Genomic DNA, 5130 nt, shown 5'->3' with positions numbered 1-5130 from the left:
ATGGTTTCCGGCGACTTCGACTTCCCGTCTCGCGTTTTTAGATCGAAACCCTTAAGTAGTCCAGAGGAGGGCGTCAGAGGCCAGCCGAGGGGGCCACAAGCTAGGGCGGCGCGCCCCCCTCCAAGCTGCGCCGGCCTAGTGTGTGGGGGCCCTGGGCCTCCCCCAGGCCTGCCCTTCTGGCTCCGTGAATCTTCTGGAAAAAATAATCCCTTCGACATAAATTCCGAGGATTTTCCTGAAAGTTGGATTTCTGCACAAAAACGAGACACCGAGCAATTCTCGCTGAAAACAGCGTTAGTCCGTGTTAGTTGTATCCAAAATACACAAATTAGAGGAAAAACAATAGCAAAAGTGTTCGGGAAAGTAGATACGTTTTGGACGTATCATGTAGCGCTGTAAGACTCCCGATATACTTTTCTTGTAAAGCTCGCCTTTAACCACAGTAAAAGCTTTGGATCTCTGAATAATTCGTCTTGCTTCCACTGGATCGTCGGGTATCTGCTGCCTTGAAATATATGCAATATAAGCCTGCATCCATGGTACTTGTATTACCATTACCTCGTGTGATTCTTCTTCATCTCCGGATGCGCCTGCTTCGAGGGCTGTCGAAGCCCCCGAGCCTTTCTCGACCTTTTCTTTCTTCTTTGGTTGTTTCCTTGCCTTAGTCGACCTTTCACTTATCTCCTCCCAAAATACTCCAGGTGGTATTGCTAGGCATTGTGACCCGATATTTGCCAAAACATCGGCTTCGTCATTGCTGAGCCTGCTAACATGATTCACTTCACACCCGTCGAAAAGCTTCTCGAGTTCATTGTATAACTCCTTGTATGCTATCATGCTATCATTGAGTGCGTCACATTGATTCATAACTTGTTGAGCCACCAGCTGGGAGTCGCCGTATATTTTTAATCGGGTCACACCACAAGCCTTTGCCATCCTCATCCCATGTATCAGTGCTTCATATTCTGCCTCATTGTTAGATGCGTTGGGAAACGTCATCTGTAGTACATATTTTAGCTTGTCTCCTTGAGGTGAAACCAATATCACGCCTGCTCCTGCCCCTTCTAACCTCTTGGACCCGTCGAAGTTCATGGTCCAGGTTCTTGATAAATCAGGCGGTCCTGTGTTTTGTAGCTCCATCCACTCTGCGACGAAGTCTAGTAAGATCTGCGATTTGATCGCTTTTCTTTTTTCGTATGTGATGTCCCGAGGGGAAAGTTCTATTCCCCAAAGGGAGACACGACCCGTAGCTTCCGGGTTATTTAGTATATTTGACAATGGTGCCTCATTGACCACTATTATCGGGTGTGCCGAAAAATAGTGTCGTAACTTTCTTGCTGTTGTAAATACTCCGTATGCTAGCTTCTGATAATGCGGGTACCTCTGTTTTGAAGGCGATAAAACTTCGCTGATGAAATATACCGGTCTTTGTACTCCATGTAATTTTCCTTCTTCCTCTCGCTCAACCACGAGTACCGTGTTGACCACCTGAGGTGTGGTCGCAATGTATAACAGGAGAGGTTCCTTTTCCTTGGGTGCCACCAATATTGGAGGTGTCGAGATTGTGCGCTTGAGATCCTCAAAAGCTCTATTTGCTTCCTCGTTCCACTCGAACTTTTCTCCTTGCTTGATCAAGGCGTAGAATGGCAACGCCCGTTCGCCTAGCCTGGCGACGAATCTGCTCAAAGCTGCGACTCGTCCGGTTAGCTGTTGTATCTCTTTTAATTTTGTTGGCTTTCGCATCGTCACGATAGTCTGAATTTTCTCCGGGTTAGCTTCAATTCCTCTTGCTGACACCAGGAACCCGAGAAGTTCCCCTGCTGGGACGCCGAATGAACATTTTGTCGGGTTTACCTTGAGACAAAATTTGTCGAGGTTGTCGAAAGTTTCTCTGAGATCATCGATCAATGTTGATCCTTCCTTTGTTGTTATGACGACATCATCAATGTATACTTGGACGTTTTTGCCAATCTGCGTGGCTAAGCACTTCTGCATCATCCGCTGGTATGTTGCACCCGCGTTTTTCAACCCGAAAGGCATTGTTCTGTAGCAAAACACGCCATAAGGGGTGATGAAAGCTGTTTTGACTTCATCTTCTTCCTTCAGTCGAATATGGTTATAACCAGAGTATGCATCCAAGAAAGAAACACGTTCACAGCCTGCCGTGGAGTCGATAATTTGATCGATCCTTGGGAGGGGAAAGTGATCTTTTGGACAATATTTATTTAGACACGTGAAGTCGACGCACATGCGAAGGACCTCCGTATTTTTCTTCGGGACCAGCACTGGGTTTGCTACCCATGTGGCCTCTGAATGTATCTCTTTGATGAACCCAGCTTCTCTGAGTCGATTGATTTCTGACAGCATAGCTTTGCGGTTTGGTTCCGAAAAACGCCGCAAAGGTTGTCTGATTGGCTTAACCAATGGATCCAAGTTTAGAGGGTGCTTGGCAAGTTCCCTAGGTACTCCTGGCATGTCAGCTGGACACCATGCGAAGATTTCCCAGCGCTCACGGAAGAACTCGACGAGCGCGCTTTCCTATGCGAGGTCCATGTTTGTGGCGATAGCTGTCGTCTTCTTGGGATCTGTCGGGTGCACTTGCACTTTCTTCGAGTTCTTGGTAGTATCAAAGGTTGGTTCTTTAAGCGGCCACCCGATGTCCGGCAGTACATCGTAATCTGTCGTTAGCTTTGACGCCATATACTCTGCTTGCATCCCGAAAGTTTCCGACAAACGATGAAAATCTTTGTCACACTTATCTGCTAGCGCAAAACTGCCTTTCACCGTAATTGGTCCCTTTGGTCCAGGGAGCCTCCACAACAAGTACGTGTAATGGGGAACTGCCATGAACCTGGCATACGCGGGTCCTCCCAATAAAGCATGATACTGTGACGGGAAATCCACGACTTCGAACTCCAGCCTCTCGATTCTGTAATTCTCTCGGGTTCCAAACTGAACGTCGAGATTAATCTTCCCCAGTGGATAACTTGGCTTGTCTGGTGTGATACCATGGAAACGCGTATCCGTTGGTTTTAAGTTCGCCAAGGATATATTCATCTTCCTCAATGTATCTGCGTACATAAGGTTTAGACTGCTGCCTCCATCTATAAAAACTCGTGACACATCAAATCCTGCGATCACTGCTGGTAAGATTAAAGCTGATTGCCCTGGTCGAGGAACTTGCTGCGGGTGATCCGCTATGGTGAAGCTAATGTCCTGTCCCGACCAATTTAGATACTCTATTGTTGGTGGAGGCATCTTCTCTGCCATAAAAACTTGCCGGGAAATCACTTTCTGTGCTCTGTTGGATGGCCTGGCCTTCTGAATCATCGAGACCGCGCCATTGGTGTCGATATACGGAGGCGGTGGTGGTGCTGCCGCTATTCTGAGCTAGTGTCGATTTTCATCCGTGATTGCGGGAGGAGGCGGAAGATGAACCTCGCACCTTGGCCCCTGAGGGTATATGTTTGCTGCCTGTGCGTTGGCATGCCCTGCAAATCTGTTTAACGCCTGAAAAGTCCGGCAGTCCTTCTGCAAGTGTCCGGACTGCCTCTTTCCATTATTGTCGAGGTAAAAGTGCATTTGGCATGGTCCGTTCATCATATCTTCGGGAGATACATACGGCCTTTGGAACCTTGGACCATTATTTTGCCTATTTGGACGAGGACCATCCCTGTAGTCACCACGCTGCTCCCCGCTCTTTTGATAATAATCTCGATTATTTCCTTCGTTATTTCCTCGGAAGCCGGCCGATATTTGGCCGGGACCGTTGTGATCTGAATACTGGCGAGGGAAACAACGTCTATTTTGGAAGTTTCTGTTCCGATCTTCCTCGGGTGACCTATGTCGCTTGTTGTTGATGGCATCCTCTCCATCTGCCCAACGATTTGCTATCTCCATGAGTGCTGCTATTGTCTTTGGTTTAGTTCTCCCTAGATCCTTGATGAAGTCCTTCCTTCGGATCCCTCCGACAAAAGCATCTATCACTCTCTCATCAGATACATTTTCTGCTGAGTTTTTGATAATATTCCACCTCTGTATATACGCCCTCATCGACTCGTCATATTTCTGTCGACAGGCTCTCAACTCCTCTATCGACGCAGGCTTCTTGCATGTAGACAAGAAATTCTTTACGAACAGGTCCTCGAAGGTTTCCCAACTGTCGATAGATCCAGGTGGTAACTTCTTGATCCATGATCGAGTTGCGCCACATAGATACACCTGGATACTTTGCATAGCCGTTGCCTTAGTTCCACCTGTCAATTTTACTGTCTCCAGGTAATCAACCAACCAATCCTCAGGATCTTGCAGTCCATCGAATTTTTTGTAACTGTCAGGTAACTTGAAATCTGATGGTACTCGCGTTTCGCGGACTCGTCGAGTAAAACAGGGGAGTCCGCACAGATCTTCGTCATCTACTTTAGGTGACTGCCGACGTTCTCTCCTCTCGTTTCGCGCTCTATCAATCCGAGTTTGCGCCGTTGTGTATCTTGCCGACGTTCTTGGGGGTTCTTGCACTGTCACTGTAGGTCGTGGACTATTTTGCCTCGCAGCACCTTCGGGAGGTGTGTTTGTTCCTGCGAACGCTGTCCCCATAACTCCGACTCCTGCCAAAGCCATGTTATACAGTGCCTCTCTTGGATCTCCTGCAGGTGGCCTGTTCGCCAGTATAAAGGCCTGTGTCGCCATATATCCTGCTTCCGGGGTTTTTGGGATATTATTCCCTCTTGTGTCAATCGACATGAAAGACATGTCGAGGTTCTGGATCAAGTTCTCCCTATCTGCCTCCGGTATATTCTGCAGTCGAGATCTTGCCCTGTTACGACCATCTCTGTGGTTGTCTCCCGAAGTTCCTGAATGTCGGCTCAGCTCAGCCCTTCGCCTGCTTGACACAGAGGCAGCGGCTCTTCTCTTTTCAAGTTCCACTGCTTGTTTTTCGAGCTCTCTTCCCTTACGGGCTAGCCTATATTGGTACGCCCGCAACTCCGCGACTGTTGCAGTGGTATTCATCGGCTCCGTGCCATTCATGGCTCTTGTCGCTCTATCCCAAGCTTCTTGTGGGAGCTGCACTTTGTCTCTAGGCTCGGGACCGATGTATTTGGTGCCCAAACCTCGCGTGAGATCAGCGGG

Source organism: Lolium rigidum, chromosome 5 (assembly GCF_022539505.1).
Source record: "Lolium rigidum isolate FL_2022 chromosome 5, APGP_CSIRO_Lrig_0.1, whole genome shotgun sequence".
NCBI classification, from domain to species: Eukaryota; Viridiplantae; Streptophyta; class Magnoliopsida; order Poales; family Poaceae; genus Lolium; species Lolium rigidum.
This window is presented reverse-complemented; position numbering follows the sequence as displayed.